Source organism: Lactuca virosa, chromosome 9 (assembly GCF_052849685.1).
Source record: "Lactuca virosa cultivar CGN04683 chromosome 9, Lactuca_virosa_CGN04683_v6, whole genome shotgun sequence".
Lineage (NCBI taxonomy): Eukaryota > Viridiplantae > Streptophyta > Magnoliopsida > Asterales > Asteraceae > Lactuca > Lactuca virosa.
In genome coordinates, this window is record NC_136434.1 from 4290890 (window position 1) to 4301360 (window position 10471).

The window sequence follows — 10471 nt, forward strand, 5'->3', positions numbered from 1 at the left end:
GAATGTGTACTCGATCCCTTAGTCCTTTACTTGACTCACACATCTATGTGAACAAGTAATTAGTCTTAATTTTCCAATGCTTGAAAGTTCTCATTCATCATACTATACAACTTGCATGATTCCAAGTTTCGGTCCAATTGAAACTTGGGTGATGAGAAACTTTCCTTATTTGGTAAATTTAGACACTACCACAAATGAAAGAATCAAAACCATTTTCCTATATTACTAGCAATGGAATCATATAAACAACAATTTTTTCACAAATGCCATTGTAAGGATACTTAAAATAAATAAAATAAAAAATTTCCTTTTATTTTAAAAACTTTGCGGAAAAACTTATCCTTACAATCCATATGAAAACCTTGTTGTTATATATTCCTAAGCAATGTGTCATAACTCCTAAGTAACAGCTTCAAAATTCTGTTGCGATCGAAATCCATCTTCGCGATCAGAAGCAGCATATACTTCCTTTAAGCTTTCTCTCTTTTCTTTGATTATTATAACATCACCATGTGACTCAGTCACATTATGTAATAAGAATCTCCAAATAGGAGCTTAAGAGAGTTAGACAATGGACTTTACCTGAAGTAGAGTCAAACTTATTGACTTTAACATCCTTAGGTAAATTTGGCAGCTTCGCAACCAGTGCCCTTTCCTTTGGCAATTTTAACAAATGGACCCTTTGGTAATGGTACATGGGACTATCACAGACTTAGCTTTTCTCTTTACCATTTGGTCAACCGAGTTGACTATGGCCGATCCCTTTCCATTGGGAAGAGAATGCTTTTTCTGGATTTCTAGTGTCATCATTGTCAATGTACATAAAGTTTTGGGAAGTCGATCTTCTAATCAAATTTGCTTTACTAGCCTTCCAAATCATTGCTGATTCAGCAGTACCAAGCAAATAGATAAGATCATTAAGGGTCTTGTCATAGTCTGTTTCATAGGAGTCCCAAAGGAACTCACTATGTGACTTAGAAAGTGATTGAACCACCAACTTTTTCAAGACTTTGACACCCAACTCTCCCGGCTTGTCAATATGTGACTTCATCTCCAAGATGTGATCACACCTAGACCTTGCCTTGCCAATAGGGCTTGAGTGACCTTGAACTTGTGGGTTAGGGAGAATAATTGGAGGAGGTGGAGAAAGTGAAGTTCCAAGAGATTTGGGAAGATCATAGATGTCTGAACTAGACATCTTTTGGGAGATATTCAAGTTTAGTTGATTTAAAGTCCTTAATATAACATCCAATATGAAATATTAAGGCTAGGACCCAACAACCTATTTATAACTGGAAGAGGGATGCCGTAATCCAAGTTATAAAATAGTTGAAGGTAGGTAAATGACGATTTACCAATTTCCACCATGAAAAACGTAATATAATTAAGTTTTAATTGGATTTGAAACTCCTAGATCTTTTGAGATACATTGAACTTTCAATGGCATGTTTGAATCTCGATTGTGCCCTCTCAAGTTTGTGACTGGGATGCCGAGGATCACAAACAAGGTGTGAATAACCATGCAAATTGACTTGGTACCCTTAATTTTATCACCCAATCGATGTGCCGGTTAACCACACGAGCTCCACCGATCTATGATAAAACTTAAGTCACCCTTTGCCACACATTTTCAGTCCCATGTTAGTGTGCCGGTTAACCACACACGCTCCACTAACGACTTAACAAGGGTGCAAAGTGTAATTTCATGGGTTAGCACCAAATTCACATTTTCCTAAGTAACTAAGATTGAGAATTTATAAGCGTTTAGTTACTTAGTATTTATCATTATACTTTTAATGAAGGGAGAATTATAGTCCTTTCCTACCCGTTCGGCTAACGACCCTCCACCAGTCAAGGAAGCGGTGGGTGAGAGTGGACACCCATTAAACTGCCATTTTATAGGCAGTAACCTTATACCTCCCTTATAGACCGGCTTCGTGAATGAGGCCTACTAATGGTAAGACGACTTGCTCTTATACATATATATAAATATTATTAACTTATAATATTATAAAGTATAAGGGTTGAATTTTATCTTTTAAAATTCTAAGGGCTTAACTTGGAATTAAAGTATTCATTAGAGAAAACTTTTCAAATTCCAAAACTTGAGGGCAAGTTTTGAAACTATTCAAAACTCTTGGATTTTCATAACTTATGAGTTTTAAGTAAAGCTTTAAAACTTTTAATGAAGAGACTCTTAGACATCCATAACTTGAGGACAAGTTATGGAGCCATAAAAACTATTTATAAGAAAAGACTCTTCATTTTTTTTGTAACCTAAGGCATATTTATGAGTTTTTAAGATTCATAAATGTGAGTTTTCATATAACTTGAGGGCAAGTTACAAAAAAACACATTTTATGAAGAACTTTTAGATTAATTAGGATTGAAAACAACTAAAACACAAATTTTTTTTCCATTAATCTAAACTAACTCATAAATCAAGGAAACATAGAACTTTTGGTAATCCATAACTTATGGAGTTAAATGCTTGTTTTATGATGAAACTTTTCATGTTCCATAACTTAAGAATAAGTTATGGAATTCTTTAAAACATTAACACCAAATTTTGTAACTCCATAAAAACTTTGAATCAATTTTTTTTTAAAACCTTTTCATATCCATAACTTATGGAGGTTTCAAAACACATAAGATCACAACTTTAAAAAAAAAACTTTTTTTTGAGCTCCAAAATTTTATGACAAAATTTGTAACTCCTTAAAACATTTAGATCAAACTTTTAAAACTAATAAAATAATCATATCATTTTATTTTTTACTAAATTTGACCTAATTCAACTCATATAGCAAATGATTCAAATTTTACAAATAATTAGTTTTCCTAAAACAAGTAATTATGTTAAAATTTGACAAACTTCATGTTTTTTTTCCTTTTTTTTCCAACTTTGAAAATCAAACATTTGCATGAATATAACAGAAAACAACCCATGGCTCTGATACCACTGTTGGGTTTTAGTATACTACAACATCCTATGGTGCACATACAACCCTAAATACCTTGGATCTATGTTTTCTCTATTATACATGCAAATATGAAGTTTCCAAGATATTACTCTATACTAGCATACAAATATCATATACTTGGGTAATAAAATAGATAGAATACATACCTTTTTTTTATGTAACTTGTCTTCATGAAGCTTGAGTGCCTAGTGCCCCAAGTGTGACACCTCAAATGGTTCACACAACACCATGAACATTTGGAATAACCTTGAGAATAAGGATACTTTGGTTCTCTCTAGTGAAATCGGCCTTGCCCTTTTTGTGTACACACACTAGTTCCAATTTCACCAACCAAGGACATCTTTATATAGTGTGGAGATTAGGGTTAAACCCTAATACCCATGACCTTTCATTTCATATGATCCATGGGTTAAACACTCCATGGACTATCCATGAAAGCTTAGCCCAACCTAAATGAACTTGGCCCATCACACACATATATCTTAGAGTCCATATTTAATTAGTTCATTTTGATCACTTAATTAATTATAAATTAATTCTTGATCAATACTAATTAAATAATATGATTATATATTAATATATTAGAACTTATAATATATTAATATAAATCACTAGTATCCTTTTTCCTCATCTTGTCTATCCAATTGTCCCGATGCCATGCAACCCAAATGGACCATGACGGGTCGGGTCAAGTCTTACCAATTATGGTTATGGACTTAGACATTAATCCAACAGTTTGGACAAAGGGACTAAAACCCTAATGGGCCCAATGAAGCCCTAATTGACTTAAAAGCCCAAACACGTGACTAATGGGCCTAGTGAAACCCTAATGGGTCTGATAAACCCTAACTGACCTCAGGAAACCCTAATGGGCTTAAGGACTTGCTTTTAGGCCTATTGGGCTATGAATGGGTTGGAAACCCTAATTAGGGTTTAGAAAACCCTAATTTTGGATATATGGGCTTTGGATCAATTGGGACCCGCACTAGAATCGTTTGTTAAATTAAAATATTAATTAATAACTATTTGTAATTAACCTAAGGCCATGTAGGACTTAATGGATTAAGTCCTTAATGGGTTAAGTAGGGACACTTAACCCTAATCATCATTTTATGTGAAACCCTAATTTCACTTGGGCTTTAAGTTGGGCCTTTCTATTGGGCTTTGATGATTAAGTTAATAATGGGCCATCCAAGATCAATCAATGGACTAGAATATTTAGATGGGCTTTAGGGTAAGGCCCATATGAGGGTGTGGGCCCAATTTGGATAATTGGGCCATAGATGGGCCATAGTTTGGGCCTTAATGGTTATATGATTTTGGGCCATTAGAAATGCCAAATGTTTGGACTGGACTAAGTGGTTGGGCCTTTAATTATGACCATGTAAAGGTTTGGGCCCAATTTGGGAAAATTGGTCCATATGTTGGGCTTTGACTCATAGTTGACTGTTGGGCCTTTGGATTGGGCCTTGGGATTGGATCAAGCTAAGATTAGGGTAAAGTAGCCTTTTACCCCAAGCATGGACTTATGGTTATGTATTAGAACCCAATTATTAATTGGGTGTTATTTTGATGTTGACAGTTCGGGAACCTGTCATCCAGCAGCTGGGATTATGTCTTCGGGACTTCAGCAGTGTGAGGTGAGTTACCTTCCAGTAGAAGTGGGTCTAAGGCCACAATGCCGACCCACTAGTAGGATCTTGTAGTTAGATGATTGTATGTGTGATAATTATCTGGTATGCCACTATCTGTATGCTTTATGTGCTAGTATGCTATGTTATTATGTGGTAGTGGTAGGGGGTGAAATAGTCCTCGGATACTGGTTGAAAGATACCGAAGGGGTAGGTCGGGCACCCAGATATGCCTGACAATATATTCATGTATGTTATGCTATGTTATTATGTGGTAGTGGTAGGGGTGAAATAGTCCCCGGTTACCGGTTGAAAGATACCGAAGGGGAGGTTAGCTCCTGGTTACCGGTTGAAAGAGACCGAAGGGGAGACCAGCACCCAGATATGCTAGGCGGTTACCGGTTGAAAGAGACCGAAGGGGTAGGTCGGGCACCCAGATATGTCTGACAGTATGTTATTTGTATGGTATGTGGTATGATGGGGGGAACTCACTAAGCTTCGTGCTTACGGTTTTCAGTTTTTGTTTCAGGTACTTCGTTTTTAGAGGAAAGGAGCCGGCTCGATCGCAACGCATCACACTATGTTTTTCCGCACATGAGATCTTTTGGATTACACTCTGATATTATTTTATGATTACATGTTTGACTATCGACACTTTGGTTTTGACATGGGATGTTATTATGGATGTTTTTATACTTATGGTTTTATAATAACTTATTTAAACATGAAATTTTTGGTCTTGAATTTTGGGATGTTACAAGTTGGTATCAGAGCCTTGGTTTGAGGGATTCCGGCACACTCTCGGGTGTTTCTGAACTCAAACTAAGGACTTGGTATGAAGATTTTCAAAAGTAAATCATTTTATAAAAAGAAATTTGAAAAGCATTTGAAAAGAGAAAAGAACGTTGAAAAGAACAATGTGTGTGATGCGTGCAATCAGCCGAGATCAAGTAAGTTTTCCCCAAGATACCCATACATGTTATGATATGTTATGTTATGATATGATTATGAGAACTGCATGCTAGATTAGGGCTGAGGATCTAGGAGGATGCCTTATATGTCTATTGTATGTGCTTGTAGAGTTGCATGCTAGTACTGATCAGTCAGTAATATGATAGCCTGTTTTGGTTATGCCTGATTGTATGAGCCATTGAATTGCATGTACAGATTCCTGATTAGAGGATAGAGCAATTTGATTGGATTATGATGGTTAGATTTTCCATTGTCTGAATGCTGTTTGCTTTGTGCTTTGTGGGACTCTTAGTGATGTGAGTTAGCTACTAAGTGAATATGCTAAGTCACATGGGACACATGCCAGATAATCTCAGAGTGATGGACTTGACCCTATTGCGCAGCTCTTGTTTGAGTCCAACCGTTCTAGGGATGGGTCTTTTACTCGAAGGATTATCTGATCTCTGTTGCATGTGGCTATATTCATGAGGTAGCTAGTTGACATTACTGGGAATCTTTCAGGAGCTGAGGACTGGGTGAGTTCGGGAACCTAGGAAAGCCTAGGATATGTTGCAGTGGGTTAGTAGTGAGGTTTAGTGAGACTTGGATGTATTAGTTTGAGGAAGTGACTTGGAGGATTCAGGAGGATTGCTGAGGAAAGTATGGATAGGTGTGGAAGGTAGTATTGGGCTCGTACTACAGAAAGCACAGGATCCATACTCGAATCGGTGAGAGTCTTGGAGAATCTGAGAAGCTTCGAGGAAGAGTTTGTGACCCGGTTTGGGGACATAGGATGTTCCAGTTGTTGCAGCTTAGCCATTGGCAAGTGAGCTAGTGAGTGTGACAGGGTGTCAGGCCCTGAAGGATATGACTTCCAAGAATTTGTAGATGCGAGATTGGTTTGGAGTGCCCTGGGAAGAGAGGGTCGTGTTGGGTGAGTATAGTAGAGGGTCTCGAGAAGAGACCCATGACTCCTGATCATCGGGTGAAAGGCCAGCGAGGCCGGAGTCAGTGCAACACGTAAGAGAAAGCGCATAAGGGAGTTTGTCGCTCCAAGGGTTTAGGCTACTACAAGGTAGCGGGGTTGGTCATGTCAGCAACAGGTGATAAGGATTATTGGGTATATTCGAATCCTTGGAATGTCAGTTCAGTATGGTGTTAAGCACCCAAGAATAAGATTCAGGTTCTGGTCCCGGCTCAGGAGCAGGGCCTGGACCAGTCAATGCGCGATCGCAAAAGTTCATCTCATCGGAGATTACTTGCAAAGTTATAGGAATGGACCTTGGTGGTCTTTCGTTTAGCCAAGGAAGGGATTTAGTGAGCTCTTGATAGTCGTCTTGGGGCCGTGCAAGCCAAAATTGTCACGGGAAAGTTAGGGGTTCATTTGAAACCCAAGGTATGTGGACCCTTAGAATCCTTCGGGAAGTAAGATCCTATAGTTAGTTCCTGTCATCAAGATCAGGGTTTCGTTAGATGTTCACGAGTATGTCATCTTCTGCCACTTCAAAGTGGATATTGGGAACCTGAATCGCTTCAGAATTATGAGTGAGCGGGGATAAGTTAGATCTCGGGTCGGTTCTCTGCTATTACTTGGGTTATCAAGGATTTTAATATGCTATTCTGCATGCCGAAAAGTCCTTGATGAACCTACAGAGGGATGTATTTTGCGAAGTGGGTTCCGCGTGTACCGTTATCATTCCGGATTTTGTCAGGATCTATGCAGGAGTAGTGTTCAGAAGATATCAAGTCAGAGTTAAAGCGATAGTTCTCCAGGGAACTTAGAGTTCAGTAGTTCTGTCATTGTTCGGGTATGGTCGTCAGCTGTCTATGGAAGAACTTTGGAGTTCAAGGCACTACCATTGCTAGGGAAGGACTTGTAGCATGAAGATAGTGGAGTCAGTTGCCACTACTAGAAAACAGACCTTTAATGACGCGCTTTTTACGACACGCACTGATTAATGATACGTAAAAGGGCGTGCCCTAAAAATAATGTCAGATCTTTAGAAATTTGAAGAATTTAGGACGCGCATTTTTGCGTGCCCTAAAATTAGTGTCTCACAAAAAAAACACGGAGGGCGCTTATTATAAAATGCGTGTCATCTAAAAATGTCATTTTATAATTTTTTTAATGAAACACACATTTTAATAGTTAGGGGGAAATGGCATCCCAAAAATTAAACCCCCCGCCTATTTGCTCCTCTCTCAGTCTCCCTTGTTTCCTCTACTGATGCCTCCACCTTCTTCCATCGACGCTAATCTTTGAATTAGCTAGAAAGAAACCCTAGGGCCTTCATCTTCACCTAAATCCAGCACCTCCAACCCTTCTTCGTTCGTCCAACACAAATCGGGCTTTAATCTGCAATAAAACCTCCAACTACATCCTCTACATGAAAAAAACCCTAATTGGCAGCCACATGTTGACGTCAGGTACCCTTGAAATGAAAGCCTCATTTTGATGTAGAGATCCGCTTGGGCTCTTATGTTAGGGCCGGTTTATCATATATTAAGTTCTTACATCCCCTCTAACCAAACCCTTAACATCCCAAAATAACCCTAATCTTCCGTCCGTTCGTCTTAGTGGCTAGAGAGGGAGTTGTTCGAGTTTTTGTGTAGGGCTGTCGGATTTTTGACTCACCGTCGAGGGAGAAGACGGAAGAGGACCTCAAGACAAACTTTGCTCCAGCCTAAGGTATCGATTCCTGTTCTTTTCTTCTTCTCCTTCTTTTTTGTTGTTTACGTCAAGCACCATCTATCGTCGTGGCCGACAGCCTAGGCTACCGGCGTGTTTCTCTACCACCACCCACAACCATTAGGTGGTTGTGGTTATATGTATGGGTGTTGTTATGTGTATGGTATTCGGATTCATATCCTAACTCTAATTACCTTAAAAGTAATAAATAAATTAATAATTTTGTTGATTTTCAATGTCTACAATTAGGTGTTCATGTCTCTTGCAGCAAAATTCCCATTTAAGACAAGCACATATGAGACACGCTGCCAAAATGGGACTCGCAAACTGGTTGAAGAGCCGATTGAATCCATAGTGGAAAAACACAACAGAACATCAGAATCAGTGATTCTATCTCAAGATTCCCTTGATTTTTGTACAATTCAAGCTGTTGATGAAATTATAATCAAATACTAACACATCCACTTTTGTTTCTTTAGAAAATGCTTTGAATCCTCAAGATAATAACATGTACTAAAAAACTTGTAATTTCTGCCTTTTTTTAGTTTCTCTTTTGGTTCTCATCACAATGCTTATAATTTTTATGCACTCAGACTTAACAACCAACCATTGGGCAATAAGATTCTTGGCAAGGAGACACTTAAAAAGAATAAGGTTAGATTCTCTACTTACTTTCTTTTTTTTTCAAACAAATTCAATTTTCAAATAGTATAGTAGCTTTTAGTTTCTAATAGCTTATAACTTTGGATATGTAGGCTTAGAACTGATGTAAGCAATTGTTTTTGCAATTTAAGTTTTACTTTACTTCATAATTGATCTTTTTCTTTAATCCTTTATTGGTTTCTTACAGGAAAGAGGGATTCTTAAAGAAAGTTAACATGCTCAATAAACTATTCAGTCATGACAACATGAACAACGCAAGGTCACAATACATACATGATGTTGAAATACCAAAAACACCCCTGAGTTTTCAATGCATGTAAAGCCCCTTTAAAATCTGTGCAGCTTCATTGAACTAAGCAGACTAATGGATAGTTATGTTGGATTGACAAGATAGATTTGATTCAGATGTGATTTTGTATAAGGACACTCTGAATAATTGTAAAAATTATAAACCGATTATAAATTCAAAAGAACCTCCATAGTAGCTTTGTTATGAATCAAAAGCAAAATATTGAAATTACAAATTTCTATCTTGTAGGTTTGGTGATAAACGTGGCTGAGTTGATCGAAGGTTTTTTGTTTTTGACAGAATTCGAAGAAGTTTTTGACATTGTATCACACATGGTCTTTTTCCTGCTGATAATATCCAGGGATATGTGGAGTATTTGGCCATTACTGTTAGGATCGAGACACTTAACACACGACTCTAAACACACACACAGCTCACGAAAAACAAGAACACAAGGATGAACATGAGGGATTTAACGTGGTTCGGTCCTTCTCTGACCTACGTCCACCGGTAACTAGGAATTTACATTTCTTGGTGCTAATCTGCACTCTTTCTGTGTTACACTAGATACAAGTTTTACAAATACAGATGAATCTCTTATATAGAGATGGAAATCAGAAGTAGTCAAAAAACACAACCGGGTCTTCAGCCAACCTTTGAAAAAACTTCACATTCAACAATTGTGGCTTCACAACTTCACATTGTTCCTGCCATTTTTGACCAACTGTGGCTTCACATTCAACAATCTCCCACTTGAAGCCACAGAACAATCTTCACCTGTGCTTCAACTGTGCATCTGTATTTGATCTTAACTCCTTCCTAGTTACCCTGGCCTTCTCTTCAATTAACCTGAAGGCCAGTTGAAGCTTTCGTTAGCTCCAACGCATCAGTCATGGCTAAGTCTGCCACTGACCTGTTCTCTGTCTCCACCGGCTCCCACTGAAATGAACTGCCCGATCCTGGAACATCCTGAGAACAAACGACACTCTCCATGTGAAGCAGATAATCTGGAGAGACTTTTACAGATGGAATACTGGTTCTCTTAACCCACTGTGTTCTGGGTATTCTAGCTGAAACAAAGCCCATGCTCCCACTGCTATGAATGCCCCTGACTGGTTTTTCTGAACCGTTCCAAACACGTTCAACCTGAATTTGACCTGTGACTCTGGGTTTGCCATCTGCAAAGCAAACCTTCTTCTGTCCACGAGACTCTATGAACCGAATTTTGTTTTTCTTCTGAACTGGGACGGTTACTCCCTCAGAC